The following is a 19,565-nucleotide window of genomic DNA, read 5'->3' on the forward strand; positions in this document are numbered from 1 at the left end:
TGTGTGTGTGTGTGTGTGTGTGTGTGTGTGTGTGTGTGTGTGTGTGTGTGTGTGTGTGTGTGTGTGTGTGTGTGTGTGTGTGTGTGTGTACTTTTTAACATCTGTTTTATTCATTCGTTATACTCCTAATTGTTTTGTAGCATCTGAAGATGACTTAAGTATTTAGTTTTTTAGGGTTCCGTAGTCAACTAGGAACCCTTATAGTTTCGCCATGTCTGTCTGTCCGTCCGTCCGTCCGTCCGTCCGCGGATAATCTCAGTAACCGTAAGCACTAGAAAGCTGAAATTTGGTACCAATATGTATATCAATCACGCCAACAAAGTGCAAAAATAAAAAATGGAAAAAAATGTTTTATTAGGGTACCCCCCCTACATGTAAAGTGGGGGCTGATATTTTTTTTCATTCCAACCCCAACGTGTGATACATTGTTGGATAGGTATTTAAAAATGAATAAGGGGTTACTAAGATCGTTTTTTGATAATATTAATATTTTCGGAAATAATCGCTCCTAAAGGAAAAAAAAAGTGCGCCCCCCCCCCCTCTAACTTTTGAACCATATGTTTAAAAAATATGAAAAAAATCACAAAAGTAGAACTTTATAAAGACTTTCTAGGAAAATTATTTTGATATGTTCAGTAGTTTTTGAGAAAAATACGAAAAACTACGGAACCCTACACTGAGCGTGGCCCGACACGCTCTTGGCCGGTTTTTTTATAACAAGGGAAGTTGAAGTCGACAGCTCTTGCTTCTTAATTAATACTATTTTTAAATAATAGCTTGTTACGCGTCTGATATCAAATGCGACATTCCACAGTAAAAAATATCTTATGGCGGCAAAACTTTTACGTCGTTTAATACCGCGTAAGTATTGAGGCGTCGGTAATAAAGTCGTAAACGCCGATGGCTTTAAGATACCTTTCACCGTGTAATGTCACATGGACGTTCAAATGAGCATCGTCCGCAGATGGCAACCGGCAAATTTTTAGTGTTTAGGTATAAATATAAAACGCTATAATGAGTTTTACGACTTGCCTCATAGTTTTAACTTTTAAATTAATTCTGCGTTAATGCTTCGTTTAATGAAGATTAAAACCGTCAAACGCTTGGTTCATTAGTTTTGCGATTAAATCTAAGTATTTGGCTTTTTAAGCATGAAGGACGAATTAAATTCATTTGAAAAAAAAACTATTTTGTAGGTATGCTAAACCTGATGCATTTCCGTTCAAGATTTCTTCAAACAAGCAATAGATTTTACCTAGACATACGTGATCGACCCACGCATACCTACATATATGTCACGTTATAAATATACTTTCGCTGAGTTTGTTTGGTATATTTTCGATGGTGTTCTAGAATAAATATAACGTTATAGATAGAAGCGTTTAAAAAAAAAAGCGTTTAATGTACATACATATTTATATTTTTGTATAAGTACATAAATATTCATACATTTAGGCACTAAGTTTAATTTGTAGTATGTAGACAATCTGTCTTGACACTCTTGACCCTTGACTTATCATACAAGTTTCGAAAAAGATGTAAATGTATTTTATATATATTTTATTCAACTTACCTACAATTTGATGTTGAAATAAACTGAACTAAAATATAACCTCAACAATTTTTCGATAAGACAGAACAATCATGTTTAGTCAAAGGAATAAAATAAGTTTTTAGGGTTCCGTAGTCAACTAGGAACCCTTATAGTTTCGCCATGTCTGTCTGTCCGTCCGTCCGTCCGTCCGCGGATAATCTCAGTAACCGTTAGCACCAGAAAGCTGAAATTTGGTATCAATATGTATATCAATCACGCCAACAAAGTGCAAAAATAAAAAATGGAAAAAAATGTTTTATTAGGGTACCCCCCCAACATGTAAAGTGGGGGCTGATATTTTTTTCGTTCCAGCCCCAACGTGTGATATATTGTTGGACAGGTATTTAAAAATGAATAAGGGTTTACCAAGATCGTTTTTTGACAATATTAATATTTTCGGAAATAATCGCTCCTAAAGGAAAAAAAAAGTGCGTCCCCCCCCTCTAACTTTTGAACCATATGTTTAAAAAATATGAAAAAAATCACAAAAATAGAACTTTATAAAGACTTTCTAGGAAAATTGTTTTGAACTTGATAGATTCAGTAGTTTTTGAGAAAAATACGGAAAACTACGGAACCCTACACTGAGCGTGGCCCGACACGCTCTTGGCCGGTTTTTTTTAATTAGCCCGTTATAGTGTCCCACTGCTGGGCAAGGTCCTCTCCCCTTGATTTCCACTCCCTCTAGTGTATTTTTCCGGCTTATCAAAAAAAAGTTAGCTTCTGATTATGATGAGTTTCTCTGAATATCATAAATATTGTACGTTGAATAAAAAAATACATCTACATCTTTGCCGAAATTTCCTTGTATCGCAATTTAAAATAGATAATCGGCAACCCATGATTTAAATATCACAAACTTAGTGCCTATATGTATGATTATGTAGGTACCTATACAAAAGTACGAATAAGCACAATTCACGTTTCTATCCATTAAAGGTTTAAAAAAGTTCCCAAACAAGGAAGCCATACATCGCGACAACCTTGATACAAAACATAAATAAATCAGATCGTTTCGCGTGGAATGTGGTCCCAGTCGTCTCGGCGACTTTCCATAACTCGCGCAAGATCTGCGCAAGCGATCTTACGCTCCGTGTCGAAGACGATTTATACCTTATCTTGTTTATGAGGCTTTCCGAATTTAAAGGTTCCGCCTTCAAATGCAATAAGGTTCAGTACTAGAGCTCTTAGAGGTAATTTGACATGTCTTACGCCATATTAAATAGTCTCACCCTTCGGAGCTCTGTTTATTATTATGTAAATCCGAAATACCAAGAAGAAATCTTGATAAAAATTAAAAATGTGTATTTTGCACGTGAAGCATAAGAGGTCCGCTGTTATGGCCAATGAGTCAGAGGACGAAGTCACTTTTAATTATTAATTATTAAATATTACTTGTTCGATTTTGTTACTAACATAGATAATAAGCGACTTAACTAACACATTTCTTGGACCATTTGATGTCTTAATTAAACAAATAAATTAAATTAAATTAAGGACTGTGTAGACGTAGAACGTCACATGTATACAAGTAATTATTCAATTATCGTATAAGCCACACTTTCTTATGGATATAAGAGGCTTAAGTCGGAGAAAAGGAACACAAGCCAGCTATACAGTTTCTGATCATATAATATTATGTTGAGAGATGTATTTTTGTCAATATTTTTTACACAAAATAATAGAGATACATCTACTCATATTGCCATCTAAATAAATATGCATAAATGCTGATAAGAAAAATTGGAAGTTAAATTTAAGTCATAAAATTAAAATGTTTATTATTGATAAGACTTTAGTGAATCCATTAAGATTGTATTAAGAGAAAGCCTCCCGGTTAATTATTTGCTAAGGTGTTTTACATTTTATTGTATTCAGAGATCGTTGGAAATTTCCACTTTGCGATACAATGTCAGTGAGAAACATAATAATTAAACAGGTGCGGAAACAATAGAGTTTCAAGCAGTTTGTAGAGCCAAAATGTGGATTATTTTTATTGAGACTATCCAAAATAACAGTGCGTTATTTCTTTTCACATTAAGTACATTAAAATAATAATTTTATCATAAGAGAATAAAATGTGGCGTTCCCACCAAAAAAATAATTCTAAAAGCTATGCTAACTAAATAGATAATTAGATATCAAACGTCACAAATAGGTATTGTAACATTTTTAACTAAATTTTAAAACGTGCTAAAACCCCTATTTAAATTTAAAAAAGAACTACAACACTTGTATATTTTTGCATGTCTATAATATATTTAAATAATTTACATAAGTATATCCAAACTTGTTTTCGGCAGTATGTCCCTATACGTACAAAATAAATATGGCATGTTATTAGCACTTGCCATCATCACTTACTAATTCGTTGTTTGATCTTCACAGGATTTAAGGAGTTGGCAAAGTCAAGTAACCAGTATGGATATTTGTTTTTGAAGTTTGCGTAGAAGACACAAAAGGCTCGGCTAAGCCGTCATTTTCTTATAATCATGTGATGTGAAATATTGAATAATGCATTGTAATTAAAATTCACAAAACATTTTGTCAAAAATGTTCCAGCTCAAATAACTCTCGTTCCGTAAAAAAAGACAATTTGGATAAATTTGTTTTGTTTAAGCATTATACCTAAATATGCAAGTAATAAACTCCTTTTTTAGAAATTGGCGTGCCTTGTTAGAAATATAACGCCAAATCCTTTATAACTATTAAAATCCCGTCTGATATCAGTTACAAAAGATTTTATAATCAAAATTCATTTAAAATTCAATATGAAGATGGCATTGTTTTCGTTCCGATAACAAGCTTAGCAACAGTCTAACATATTCAAATAATATTAATAAAGCGTCTCCGTTCATAACTAGCCGTCCATTATTTTTGAAACGGTATTATACCCGAAAAATTCCTTCGAAACGGGTCCATTCAATCCATTCATACAACACTGTTTATAATAATTTCGTTAAGTACCTACGTCAAATCGTAACAGTTTCTAATCTTTTTATATTAAAGGAAAAAATGGAAAAATTTACGCTTCCGGCGGGACTTGAACCCGCATCATTTGCAATCCGTGCAAGGCTCTTAACCAATTGAGCTACGGAAGCCACGCCGGACATCGCAAATCTTTCCATGCCTTTCCTTATGTACACACGTCTTGGGGTGAAATTTTTCCATTTTTTCCTTTAATATAAAAATGTTTAGAATCGTTAGCAGACGTTTCTGCTTGTTAAAAATAAGTTTCTAATCTTTTTAGGGATAGAGGTAGTGCTGAGTAGCTATCCCGATCGGGCGATTCCGGTAACGTTTGGCTCGCATTTCTACGTAGCAATTGTTAGGGTTGGTACGACTTGACGTCTTTTTACGTTCGCTATTTAACTTAGATAATTGCGGAACTTTTGTCAACCCTAAATACTTAAATAGTCGAAAGGGATAAAAGAACAACACAACACGACCCCGAACTGCTGTCAAACTTCTTTTTTGTATGAAGTGTCGCTTCTGTACGTATAGTACATTATTCTGTGTCGTTACGCCAAACCGTGTCCCACAGTTTCTCACCTTTTTAGGAGTCCTTCCAGGAACTGCGTTAATAAATAAAACCCTTCACGCTCCCGACAAAAATACCACAAGCATCAATGAAGCGGCGCCAACACTTGTAGTGTATAGTATCGAATCATTTATTATAAGTTTTAAGAAATTATAGGGACGATGTTTCGAAACTACGTTTTTTTATAAACAACTAGGTCGCTTTGTTAGTATTATTTAGTTCGAATTGCGATAGTTCATTCAATTACTTAGTCTGTGCAGAAAGGCAGTCACAGAATGTTTAGGGCCGCATATATTACACGACTCTACAAGTAGGTATATGCCGCTAAACAAAATTCCAAAGAACTAATATCTAACTTAGTGTGATGTGACACATTACAATTCTTAAATATATTAGTAACACATCAATTCCGCGTTCTTAAGATTTTTATCAGCCGTTATAATGGATCTTATCAAAACCACTTACGACATTTAAACAAAATTGGTATCATAAGCCGGTATTTTATTCTTATAAATGTAAATGTGTCTTCAACTGTAGCGGTAACACGCTCCGTCGCACAAAAACTACTGATCCGATTCTAATTGCCATTTAAAAATCGATATCGATGTTATGTGGAGTTGGTCCTGCGAGCCGAATTCATTGCTTAACTTTTTTGGTAGAAAATGGGAACAAAATATATGTTTTTAGGGTGTACTGCATAAAGTTAAGGTGAAGAAATGTACACATGTTTATGAACTCGACTGTAAGTAGTATTTTACAACTCAACTGCGAAAAATAGGATGAAACTATAGGCGATATTAAAATGCGACCGAAGTATGAGTTTTAAATTGTCACGTGCGAATTGCCTCTTTGCACGTAAATCGAACGACGTTTTAAATTATAAAAGTATTAAGTACTTTACGTATTAACCTACGAAAAATAAGCACCATGTACAATTATTAATTATTCATACATGCAAAAAAGTATCTTGGTCAAATACGAAAAGAGGGAAGACGCACACAAAAAAATTCGTATAAGTATTTAACATTTCGCAAAGCAAGGTTAGTTTTGACCTAGACATGTTTTATCGGATGTAGGTAGGTATGTAGGTATTAACCACTTCGACATTCACTTCTAGTAAGTAGGTGTTGCTCATTAACAGTGACAGTTTTATTTGCCAATAGCAACGCCAACTTTTACCAAGGTGCATTTTGGTCTTGCTTACATTTGGTTAATCTAGTAAAATTAACATGTCAATTATATACAGTCAACGAGACTGGCGAGGGTTCGATTCTCATCTCGGATACCGGTACGCTTGGTCACATTTTCTTTAGTGTATGATGTACCTATACATATTTCAGACTTTCAGTCAGTTACTTTTATAATTAAGTAATAAGATTTTTTTGTTGACATTCCATTCTTAATAAAATTCGGTTACAAAATGACGACATTGTTTTCTTCCTTAAGAATAGCACATTGGTGTTGCCTAATCACAGCTCCAACGTCTTTAAAAATAACAAACTCTCCCTAAATATTTATTTATAGGGAGTGAGATAATATGTGTAACATAAGAACACTGACTTTTATACAAGAACACTAAGGTAATTTAGCAAGTAGGTATATTCAATTAAACTAACACGATATTCACTCATGGTTTTATAAAACAAGTTCAATTAGTATCACTTGGGAGACAAAGAGGCATCCCTAGCGTAAACATGAATAATGAAGATCAAGTGCGGGTAGTACGAAAAATCAGTACAGCTAGAAGATGTTGATAAAACTCCCCGCCAGTCTGCCTGCGACCACGGACGTGACGGCACGTCCCCAACGTCCGGCCAAATATAAACCCTAAGCAAAACTATAATATAGTAATACTTACTCGTATCAAAGCATGTATAAAGAATACTTAAACTTGTATGAAATTGATGTGGTTTTTAATACAACTGCGCATATTTATGAGTTATTCTTGAACAGTATTGCGGTGCCCTGCGGTTTCCCAATCCAAAGGTTTTATGCCCACATTGTGGTTAGCGCCGGCGTGAGAATTATATTTCTAGGTATTAATAACTGAGACCATTACCTAGGTACTTACTTACTATCCTGTGACTATAATTTATGTGGTAAATTCAAATACCTATTTCAATTAGGACTGGCCAGAGTGAGCTATTTTCCTCATACATATTTTGACATGTCTTACGTCATATTTTAAGGCGTAGTTCTAGTAATTATTAGGATGTTGATTTAAAATATTTACTATCAAAATAAAAATGCTGAATAATTTGAATCTAAATTTTAGTAAGAATGTACAGGGTCCTGGATTTATTCCCGATTTACTTTGACATTATATTATAGCACATAGTCGTCTTATGGTAGCACACATCATTAGGCATAATTACCTACTAGAAACGTATCGCTAATCGCGATATAGCACATCCATACATTTATATAAATATGTCTCACGAAAGTTTAACGTTTTATTTCTTAAGCCAAAATTGTGACAGATCATTTTTAAAACTAATCCAGGTCTAATTCCATAACCTGTTATTAGAATAAAAATATGCCTATTAGTTGTTATTTATTATTTAACAAGTTATTATGAATCGCAGACAAAGATTACGTTACGAACTTGAATTCTCGAGTGCAACGACCTTTTGACATTCGCGGGGAAAGTACAAGTAAACTGCCTTGAGGTCGCACTAGCTCGCAAAAACTTGACCTGGAATTTTTCCAGATGCACATTTCATCGCTATTTTATCCAGGTCTAGTATGATAATTACAAAATTAACTATAGTTTTAGTTCAGTTTACACACATATTGTTAGTTTAAGTAAAAACATATTTTTAGTTGAATTTAAGTTAAAAAAAAAACTATTATTTTTCGAAAAAAGAAATTTTTAAACATGAACTAACACTCTACAGATAAAACTTTAAAAAGGAATAGTTTTTTTTTTAGTTTATATTTTATAAGTGAGTACTTAAGTTATGGCATAGGTAACTAAAATATACTGTAACTTTCTATAATTTGCATTTTGAATCAAAAATCTTGTCTAATATTTCGCCAGTCTCTTCTTTATAATACCCAAAAAGTCTACTTTGCTTATTAATTAGTACAAAGTCCTAAAGATACATTTGGTATCCCTTCATACAAAGTATGTCCCTACCAAAGTTCACTATTAGGAATTAATTGACTAGAATTTTTTTAATAATGCCTTTTATCACTAGCCAGTTGAAACAGAATCGAATAACCCAATTATAGTTAACGCCTAACCCCTAGTTTACTTAGGGTCACTTGCACCAACGAAAATGGAGGGTTAACTAACCCTCGGGTTAACCCTCCATTTTATATGGAATTTGACAGATGACAGCCCACTAACCCTGAGTTAAGTGGTTGGTGCAAGTGGGCCTTAATGAATCTGTTTGAGATAGCCGTCGAAGAATCCAGACCGGCAAACAAGTTTGAGATAAAAACGCGTTATCACCTTCGATATGCTTCTCGTCGTCTATTTGGTTAAGCTTTGACCAAATCCGAGCTAATGTCCAGAACAGTGTTACAGACCTTATCTGGTTAACCTAGTTGTATTATGAAAGGATTCAATATTGGTTATTAAGTAAAACAGAAAAAAATATTATTTTAACACAACTTAGCAAAGTACCTAGTCTTTAAAGATATGTAGGTACATAATTTTGTACTATCTTTTTGTATTTGTTTTCAAAGAGCATTTTTTGCTTTTATCAGTCAGGCGTAACTAAGCCTGATCAAAACGATTATTTTGTTTTTGCCAAAAAAAAGCTCCAATTTCAAGAAACAAGCAAATATATGCAGTGAAACTGTCATAAATTTTGTAAAACACAAAGTTAAAATATTGTCTGCTTAACATACCTAACTTTTATGAGCAGTGATAACCACATAGTGGCTTCCGTTATCTATGTAGGTATGTAACGGTTAATGTTATATTCGACATTGCTCACTATACGTATGTTTCGTTAACAACCCTAACTGATGGACGGAAAAAAGTACAAGTATTTTTTATTACATCAATTTTATTGTAGTAAAAAAATGTTGAAAAAATATAAGTGATTTAAAATATCGGTCTAATTAAATCTTCATAAAACCGTCTATGACATTTTTTAAAATATTGCATGTAGCTGGAAATGTATAAAATGTTTAGGTTGGTCCCGCCGTTTCCCTTTCCCGAGTTTTGGGGTAAGGGAAACACTTCTCTAAAATCTCAAAGTATTGGTGCTAGTGTGGATTATACCGGCAATGTAAATTAAAAAAAACATCATCAATCAAATGGAGACTTTGGTTCTTTGACATATAGTTTAAAACAGAAAATATTTACATAAATTGAAATTCGGGGTAAGGGGAACATATGGGCTTGAGACAGGGGTGGTTAACTAAAAATTATAATTGTTTTTTAAGATTTTTTTTACAAATTTTTTTCGAAAATTCATATTTCAGTATTGCAAATTAAAAAACGACTATTAATTATTAGTAATTATTCGTATTTAAAATACTGAAGCTTGGATCAATACAAAATTTCTGTACTTATAGAATATGTGTCTCTGAAAATGTTCATGACCCCTGAAATCGGGAAAAGGAAACATATGTTCCACTTACCCCGGCTATGGTAGTTCCCGTTACCCCGGTATGTCATTTGTAGGTTGTGTTATGAATCACGTTGAATTTTCATATTTACAGCATAGTTTTCTCAAATTCAAATACGAGACATGAACATTAAACATATAAAGGAATATTTACAGATATCAAAAGTCTTCGGACATGACTTTTTACTACCCAAATCACTACACAAATAATACTCGTCCAACTCGTGGTCTTGTAGCACGACAACAGATTTTTTGTTTTTGTCAAGGACGCACACTCCTTAGAGCTAGCGCTATTTTTGTTTTTGTTTTGGAACTAAATCCTAGGTAGTACCTTACCGACCACCAAATGACCCAGCTACAGTCTATAAATTCAGAGTTACCAATCAGTGTTTCCCTTCCCCCATAGTCCCCCTTACCCCACCTGACCTTATGTAAATAATTGACACAAGGTGGGGGATGAACATTTTCAGTAAAATAAGAGCATGTTTTCATGAATATTTGACATGTCGTGAGTTCATTTCTGACATAAATATCAAAAATAATCATACTTTAAATTAAAGCTGGGTTTATCCTTTGTTAGTAACAGCAATAAAAAAAGTTCGTATAGATACATTTTCAAACGGTATGGTATCCAAAAAGAATCTAGGTGCTGTTTTGGGTCATGTTCACGATTTTTACAGATTATCACGAAAATTGAGAATATAGATTAGAAACAAAATTACGGTAGTATTAAAGAAGAACATACAATAATTTTAATATTTAAAAAATGATTAGTTACAATAAGAACATTTTAAACAAACAAATAATAATGTTTTTGGCCTTCAAAATGACAGTCGACAGGGCCGAACCCCCAAATTGCCGAGGGTGCTGCTCAAGTTAGTGCATTTAAAGCTACAAGTGACATACCTAATATTGAAGGTAATATAAGGATCATTAATATTTTATACCCGACCTTTAAATAAAATTGTAATATAATCGCTACTCTGAAATATAATGAAGTGAAGTGCTTACTGACATGGTATTTAGACTATCGTTAAGATTTTAATTTTTAAAGGGGGCAAAAAAATAATAATTGACAAAATTAATTATGTAAATAAATCACAAGAGTTACTTTTAATTATAAAAATATAGGGATACTTACATTCTTATGTTTTAATACTCATTATCATTACTTATTGAACGCCCCTGGTATCTATTTAGTTTGAATTTCGTTTTGCTTATAGTATTCCTAGAGATAATCACGTGCCGCACTGACTGTCTGTCTGGGGTCACCTTTAGTATTAAAATGATGTTTTATATCTAGACATCGCGAAATTATATTTATACATCGAAACATATCACACGAGTGTTCTTACTTTTCAATTGCATTGAAAGAATACTTAGATAAGTCAAGTTATGTGTGCAGAAATATTTTATCCCGCCTTACAGCTTTTGTGAACTTTTGCTATTGTGAACTGGTACCTATAGGTAGTCTTGTACCTATGTATAAAAAAGGATAATAATATGTATTATAAATAAAATTTGAATTTGGTTATTGTTAATTAAAGTTTCAGTTATACATGTATATTTTTTCCGCAAAGGAAGAAAATTACTCTGATTTTATAAAATTCATGGTAAGTTTGTTGAGTTAACGGAATCAGTAAAATAAACTTCAGGTGAAATTAAGATTAATATTTATTACTTTTGTATGAAGATTAACTGACCTTGATTAAACTTAACTTTATCGCAATCACACAGCCATGAAATTAACACATTGTTACCGATCACTGTGTAATGTTTTAATAAAGTAATTAAAGAGTTAATGAAGTCATTGTCCAATTTTTTTTAAATTAATTATTATACCTACTGAGTATAACTCAGTAGCCAATTAGAGTGTGAGATCTTGTCGCTTAATACAAAGTATCTTCTGTTATTATTAAACAAGTAATTAAAATATTTGGTTTCGGTAAAAAACACAAGCACGCATTGCCAAAAAAGTCTCCACAGAAGCTTAAATGACTCCACATCGATTTATCTTTCGTTATCTCATGACAAATAAAAAGTACTTAAAGCTAACAGAAATGTACGTCGTGCGACAGTGGTTAAACCCATAAACTGTTCAGCAATGTATGCCACCGGCAAATGTGGGACGTATCGTTATAATTCACGATACATAAGGTAAATGTGCGTTCATGATTTGAAAACTCTATGAATGAATCACCATGACATAAAGGTCACTTATCTTTCATTTACAGAATAGGTATATTATGTGACAGTTTTTATAAAGCACCAGGGGGACTTAGCCAAGAAGAACGAGCGGCCAGAATAGTTTTGTGAAAACGAAAAACTACATATCAAATTGCTGTTAGTAGGCATTAGAGGAATGTATGAAGGTAACACGAGAATTCAGTTAGGTTACGGGCGTGGACCAAAAATAGTTTCGTCTGAGCATCTCGTGAGCGCGCTAGTCTAAAACTCTAAAAATAAAGCAACTGCTAGCTTTTGAGATGTCACTCACCTGTAATGCACTAACTGAACGAAAGTGTGCAGGCACTAAACGCGCCAATAACTTGAATGGACCTTGACGAATTCAAATTTCGAATCCGCGCCGGCATCCACGTGAACGCGTCCGAAACTCACTCCCGCGAAAATTAAACTTTTTAAAAAGTTAGGTTCGACTGACAGTTGAAAATCCGTGGGACACTTATTCACGGTTTTGTTGATGAGTTAATATTTGATCTGTTTATTTGTTAGATGTGGCGACGCGTGCGTGCGGCGCCGGTTGCGGGTGTACTGAGCGTCCGCGCGGGCCGCGGCCATGTTTATCGTAAGGCACGCTACGGTGAGCTAACTATCCGATAAAAGATATATTTTGTTACGATTTCAGAGCATTGTTTACACACAGGATAACGTGACCGCCGGAAGCACGGAGCTTTGATACGGATTATGTTACGCGAAAGGCAATTCAGCCATAATTTATGGCTCTACGCGCTGAAACGTTTTCTGCAAATTAAGTACATTATAATTTCAAACTACCTACTCTTTTTATATTAAATATATTGCGTAACTAACGATAGTGGTTTATATGTATTATGTAAGTATCACAAATGTTTTGAAACACTTTACAAAATCATCAATGTATCAATAACATCTTCACTGTCGGTGTTTGGGTCGATCAACTTTTTTTTATTTTCATCTTGGATCCCAACAAAACAACATAATTATCTCTCAAATGCATTTTTTTTATTAGTCACATATGTCACGTATATAATCTGAAAACATAATTATAAACGGATATCAGGTGGGTACACCCAGTGGCGGATTTGCCGTAAGGCCCAGTAGGCCCGGGCCTAGGGCGGCCAGATTTTAAGGGCGGCAAATCGTGGCAAAAAAATCACTGAGGATAACAAGATTAACAACAAAGAACTCGAATGCAAAGTATCTTAATATTATATAGGCTCGCGTAAGTATCGTATCCATTTTTGCGTATCAAAGAATAAATATTTAATTCGTACATCGTATCGTATTACATATAATATGTCGGCGCAAGGCACCTGTAACCTTATAGTGTCTGAGGCCCATGGAGGCGGCCCACATTCCTAACCCAATGTTTACGTTAACAGCATTAGCGGAATTGTCACAGTGATGTCTTTGTACTTTGAGACGGGGCGGATATTGTAAACACCGCCGAACGTAGCCGTGGGTCCGATGTGGTACGTAATGAAATTAATTAAAATATTTGTTGTAAGCATTCCTTAAGGTGCCGAGAGGGCATTAAGATTTGGGACATGGATGAATAGAGACACGCGACCGCGCGCTATCCCATAACCGTGCCGTGAGATTACGTGTGCGCTTTAAGTACCTAGTAGTGTACCACTTGACCCACGGATTCGTTTCCGGTTCTGATAACTTAGTGATGCTAAAGCTTTGAGTTGGTGTGATTTTTTTGTTTTTTGAAACTTAAGTGATTGTGCTTGTTTTGATATTAGTAATATTCGTTACCAGTTGCATAAACATTTGTGGGACTTGTGTGCGTGATATTCCCACCGTTTCCGCCCGCCATGGAGCTGGTGCCTGCCCCTTGATGTCGAGCTACCGGCTCCGACATATAAAAGTTAAGTAGTTTTAGTTAAATATATAGGATGGTACCTACCTATTGTTATCTATTACGCGTGTGTCTGCGATTTGCGATTGTTTTGTCAGCAGTGTGCGTAAAGCAATTGCAGTGAGCGGATTAAGTGTTTTAATTACTTATTTGCAGTGATTGGGGATTTGAATGGCATAAGGGGTGAATGACAGCAATCATTATGCTAGTATGAATCTGCCGCGGGATTCCAGGCTTGATGTGGTTAGATAAAGGACAGGTTTTTATTATAATATCAGTATCACCTTTATATTATAAGTTAATTGTCAGTATATTGCTATTACGGGTTAATGTTTTAAATGCGACATCCAATCATCAATTACTTACTGCTGAATAAAGCTGAGTTATTACTTCTGAATTCATTTTTTATATTAAATTAGTTTAGTATCTAAGGCCTCACTTACAATAAAATATGTAATTTATATAAAAATTACTTAATTATCAATATCATAACCAACACTTGCTTATTTAAGGGTGCTTTCAAGAAAAACGTCAAAATAATGTAAAGTTGATAGTTTTAGTCGGTGAAATGTTACACTTTCCGTTATCTAATAGATATATTTAGTTCAAGTTTCAATTGGAGCATCTTATTATCTTGATTCTTATCAGACTGGATTTTTGAAAGTTAGCTCACTAAATTAATTATGATTTTTTCTCTGATGCACGTTTAGGAAAACCCGCGTATAGCGCTGGATTAGTCGATCTTATTTGTAAAATTTGGACAATTCGTAATACTGAAACTGGTAAATTTATAATACGTATCTAGACTAGAATCTTCTCAGACGACATTTTTATTATAAGGTTTTGAAAAAGAGTAAACGAGGCAAATTACCTAAAATTAACTGACAATTTCTTTGAACATCTACATCACATCGAAGTTATTTTCGTACTAAAATAATCTGCAACGTTTACTTAAATTGCTGTTACGCCTTAGTGATTATAAATTTCTATTATCTATTTTTGGCTATTTTTTTGAAAACGAGCCTTCACCGTCACAATTATTACCACTTCTGGACATTTTTTCATATTTTGTCAGATTAATTAGAAAAAGTCCTATGATAATATATGTTATATATTTGTAAACTACTCGCAAAGCCCTATAATTTGATACCACACACGGTATGATTAAGCGCTCGGTTGCGATTTCACTATTTTTCACGTGAAAGCCCTCTTAATATTGTTTATTTTATAAATATAATACCTACACGGGTTAGCGTTTATTTTTCGAACAGTTTAATTCACAGTTTACTTGTAACCTCATTGTTCATGGGCGACGGTGGTTGCTTACTATCAGGCGATCTGACTGATCATTTGTCTACTATGGCATCAAAAAAAATTACGGGCCAGACGACGTATCCATATCACTGTTTCTACTTGACATCCCGCAGTGTGGCATCCAAATCCCCGATCACTGCCAATTTGGTAACGACATTTCGCAAATCGCAACGCAACGTGTAAGTACGTACGCATCTAGTTTATAATTATGGGTGTTGAGAAAGGGGCGGCACATGGCCTGGGGCCTAGAGCGGCTAGGACTGCAAATCCGCCACTGGGTACACCGGTTGTTTCGCCGACAAACTTTTCATCGAATATCATTTAATCGACAACAAATCATCGAAAGTTTAGTTCGAGTAAAATTGTTTCGAGTAATTTTGTTTCAACTACTATTTATTTGAAATTTTATTAATTATTATAAATACTATTCAACTAATATTTCTTCATCGCTGATTCATTTCAAAGTACTTCAAATAGCAGAACTACAAAACATCGCAATTCATTTATTCGACGTCTCTTTTGTCGTACTAGACTGGCAGATCACATACGTCCACAATTAAACTATGACCATTGGCTTAAATCCTATATTAGAGTACCAGTAGGTTTAGGTTAGGTTAGAACTGCGATACTACAAAACGATGAACGGGTTTTAAAGTAGGTTTAGGTTAGGTTAGAACTGTGACCACACACAAAAACGACCAGCTTACAGAGTAGGTTTAGGTTAGGTTAGAACTGCGACCTACACGACAACGAATAGCTTTTAAATTAGGTTTAGGTTAGGTTAGAAGAGTTACCACACACATAAAGAAATAGTTTACAGAGTAGGTTTAGGTTAGGTTCGACCTGTGATTTACACAGAAGCAAACGTATTGCAGAGTAGGTTTAGGTTAGGCTAGAACTGCGACCCTAAACACCAACGAACGGTCTATACATATAGTAGGCTTAGGTTAGGTTAGGTTAGAACTGTGACCACACACAAAAACCAACAGTTTACAGAGTAGGTTTAGGTTAGGTTAGAACTGTGATCACACAGAAACAAACGGCTTGCAGAGTAGATTTAGGTTAGGTTAGAACTGCGACCCTACACAACAAAGAACCTTTTTTAAAGTACACTGAGAGAAATTTGCATTGTGAATTTAACAAGTTCGACTTATTGCGGTTTATCCGTTTGAATCAGCCAAACGTATGTTTAAAACAATATGTGTCAGGTTGTTTTTATAAAATCGACTTGTTGATTCAAATATATTGCCGATTCAAATGACAAGTAGCTTGTTGTTTGAACCAAGAGCACGTAGGCGCTATTTTAACCAAAAAACTTGTTGAACGAACATGAAAACTGGTTGTATTTTCTCTCAGTGTAGGTTTAGGTTAGATTAGAACTGTGACCAAACAAACAGTTTATAAATTGTAAAATTTTAGAAGAAATCATAATTGAAATAATACTATGCGTAATTAATTGTATTTATTGTAAAACAAAATGAAATGAAGAAACACGAATTGAAATACCACGAATACCACGATATATAAAGTATACTCGGAATAACTTATCTACGAAGTAAAAGTCTACGGTTTGAGTTTACTTGTGTCGATTGTTCTACGATATGAACTGTCGATGAAATTATATTATTTGAAACGTTGTATTTGAAATAATATTCGAACAAGTGTCTGTCGGCGATTCAAGGGTAAACCCGGATATCAACTTGTTCAGCATATCAAAACCACCACAAAGCAAACATCTAAATCAACCAATGTGGAACTTTTCACCCCCCTTACTCTAGTTTTCACACACACGAAATAGCAAGTAATGTTTTTTTATAGTAATTGCGAAATAGATTTTTGATATAGATAAATAGATAATTATAATGATTTATATTATTTCGACAATAAGGATTGGGTCAAAGAAGTTGTTAGATATTGGTCGAAATCTAGCGATGGATGAAATGTAGCATAATGCGACTGACAGATACAAAAAAAATGTCAAAACTACAGCCTACAAACGTAGTAATATGAATGCGCTGAATTTGAAGGTTCCGCTAATTTAAATTGTCACAAATCGAGCCTACCTAACTTTACACGAACAGGAAATCATAGAGGAAGTAATCCATGTGTGGGTGGCAGTAATGGCGATTATATTTTATTTTACTGTTAATTAGTAATTTAGTATTGGCTACGTGCACGACAATTACGCCCACTACCATGTGAACCTAAAGTGGAAAATGTCAAAAAATGAAATGTAAACAAACATTATATTTTAACGATTTTTCGTTAATTTTAAATAAATCGAATAACAAGAGCTACTATTTCAAGTGTAATTTAAGTAGATAGATTATAAAGACATGGATATAATACCAAAAATCAGTTTCCAAAGCATTACTCACGGTATAAACTTCCAACCCCAGACTACAGAAAGAGTCAATAAATTGGTGCTGGCAGGGCATATAAGGAATCTTGAAGAACATAGGAGTAATGGTACAAGTTCTTCGAGCTAGTGATATGGTATTCGCTAAACCTCCGTCCCGTTAATGCCATATAAAACAAATCTAAACGTAAGTACCTAGTCATGTCCGCGGCCGCAGAAATATCTAACACGGGGCTATTCCCAGGCTAGGCCTGAATCTTTAAGCATAATCTTTTACGGTAGGACAAATACTAACAGACTATTGAACAATATTAGGTAAACAAAGCTTAAATATAATTTATTATAATGTTTTGTTTTGACATGTCACTTACGTTTTCTCTTCACCGTAGCTATCCATTTAGTTCTTTGATCCTATTTCCAGTGTGCTCTAAGAAACGCATAGAACGTGCAACGGCTATTTATGCCATTATTTGTACAATTAACAACGAAACAACATTGATGCCCCATATCAAACATTACACATTGTATTATATTTTATGAGTTTTGATAGATGACAACCACAATCAGTGTCGATTTTGACCACCGCAAGCACTGCGATCGCTTTGCTTACCCCCTCCATGCACTTTGCACGAAGCCAATAAGTCAAAAAAAAAACATTAAAAATGCCTTTTACGTTATTTAATTGCAACAACACAAAAATTATGAACACTCATGGGCCTGAGACATAGTTAAAATTACAGGCAAGTAACAACTTCAGTACAAAATCTGATACGCTCGGCCCCTTTACAAATAGGTAGATGAACTTGTTTCTTCTATCTAAATCTAGTTCTGTGACTCTATCTTACTTACGCGCATTTAAAGTGACGTTCAGAAGTCAACCGCATCTGCTTATTGCTACGTCATTGTTTTTTTTAATCTGCATTTATTTTGGAGCCTTGGTCCATGGGACTACGCCGGCTCCGTTAGGCCACTTCATAATACGTCATTGCTGCCGCCGCTACATCTTGAAATCTTCGTAATAAAATAAATGACCGAATAAACGTCACAATCGCGACAGTAAAACGCGATGGTGAATGTCACTAATGCAGCGAAATCAATAATACAGCCAGAACAACTGTTATGTTATGAAAAAGTTCGTACTTATTTCAATCGGTGGCAATATTTGTTTAATCATCGTGCCTTGAAACCCTCGCAAACGATCAATATTTCACTTTTAGAATCGTGTTCGGGTTTTGATATGATCGTTTTTTCAGTAGACAGTACATATATGGTGGTTTTTGCCTGCACTAGTACGCAATGCGGTTAATTTTTTGTCAGGTCGAAACTTCAGAGGGCCATCTGTATTCTGTACTGAAAAACGTCCTGCGAAAAGGTAATCCGCGAACGTTCTTTTCTTTCTTCTTTTTTCCGCACTTGTATCGTAATATACAATTATTCCCTTATTTCTACAAGGGACTACAAATTTATTTAAAACTCTCCGTCGCTACTCTTTGAAAAGTTCCTCGGAAATGGATCGAAACATGTCGAGCGTTATATCGACTTTAATACGTGAGTAATCCGCTTAAAATATTTTTAAATATGTTTGAGTCTCAAGGGAGTTTTATAGTTAATAAAGAGTACAAATCTATTAAAAAATGTTGTTGAAACTTACGGATAGAAAGGTGTTAGCGTGACACTTGCTCTTCTATCTAGACCGGAAAGCATGGTTGTCAATTTGACGCAAGCGTTAAGACCTGTTCCTAATTTACCGCGTGACTTGGTCTCAACTGTTCCAATAAAATTAAGAGCAGTAGGTAATTCTAATGGGAGACATGTGTAAAAAAACTCAATGATTACCGAATAAATACACTTTCACAATTTGACACTTTTTTAATGTTCTGTGAAGTATCCGTGAATGTCTAATACCTAAGTGTCAGGACAGGACTTTCAGCGAATGTTTATAGCCTAAAAACTATAAAAAGAAAGAGGAATGGAATCCACCAAACAATTTTGACGAGTATTTAGTAGTATTTACTCGCTAAACAATCTAAACATGGATGATATATTGTTACCCCCTTATTCATATACGTACTACAAAGTTATCCATC

General features: G+C 34.3%; 1 protein-coding gene across 1 annotated transcript in view; it reads right to left on the minus strand.

Moving 5' to 3' along the window:
- The window catches only part of LOC125229463, a 60,762-nt gene extending 48,261 nt beyond the window's left edge, over positions 1 to 12,501 (minus strand). The window contains exon 1 of the mRNA XM_048134307.1: positions 12,219 to 12,501. The gene's annotated coding sequence lies outside the window, so the exon portion shown is untranslated. The remainder of the gene's footprint in view (positions 1 to 12,218) is intronic.
- Between the last annotated feature and the right edge of the window lie 7,064 nt (positions 12,502 to 19,565).

This window comes from Leguminivora glycinivorella, chromosome 9, assembly GCF_023078275.1.
Source record: "Leguminivora glycinivorella isolate SPB_JAAS2020 chromosome 9, LegGlyc_1.1, whole genome shotgun sequence".
Lineage (NCBI taxonomy): Eukaryota > Metazoa > Arthropoda > Insecta > Lepidoptera > Tortricidae > Leguminivora > Leguminivora glycinivorella.